The following is a 507-nucleotide window of genomic DNA, read 5'->3' on the forward strand; positions in this document are numbered from 1 at the left end:
TGGCCGCAGTGCGACCGACAGTATCGCTCGTGGTGCCACTCGCACGCTGCGCAGCGCTGCCCACAGTGTTCGACGACCATCGAGAAAGACGGCGGTTGCAGCCACATGAAGTGCACGTATTGCCACTACGATTTTTGCTGGCGCTGCCGCATCAAGTGGGCTGACCACAACCATGCGTTGTGTCTGCCGGTCGCGTTCGTGCGCTCGACACACTGGGCCTTTGGCCCGATCGCGCCTGTCCGGTTTGTGACCAAGACAGTCGCGGGTGTTTTTGGTGTCGGCGTTGCCGTTGCAGCGGGTGCCGTCGCAGTGGGCGTCGCCGTCGCGGTGGTGCCGCCGATGGCTGTCTACTACAAAGCTCAAGACGCCTTCTGTCCCAACCACTCGACGGACGCGGTCGAGACACGAGCGCGCATTGTGTTGAGGATTCCGGACCCGGCGCGCCCCGGAGAAAGCCTGGAAATGGACACGTGGCAAGTTCATGGCGATGCCGTGCCATGCGCGTCA

The sequence above is a fragment of the Saprolegnia diclina genome, assembly GCF_000281045.1.
Source record: "Saprolegnia diclina VS20 unplaced genomic scaffold supercont1.46, whole genome shotgun sequence".
NCBI classification, from domain to species: domain Eukaryota; phylum Oomycota; class Saprolegniomycetes; order Saprolegniales; family Saprolegniaceae; genus Saprolegnia; species Saprolegnia diclina.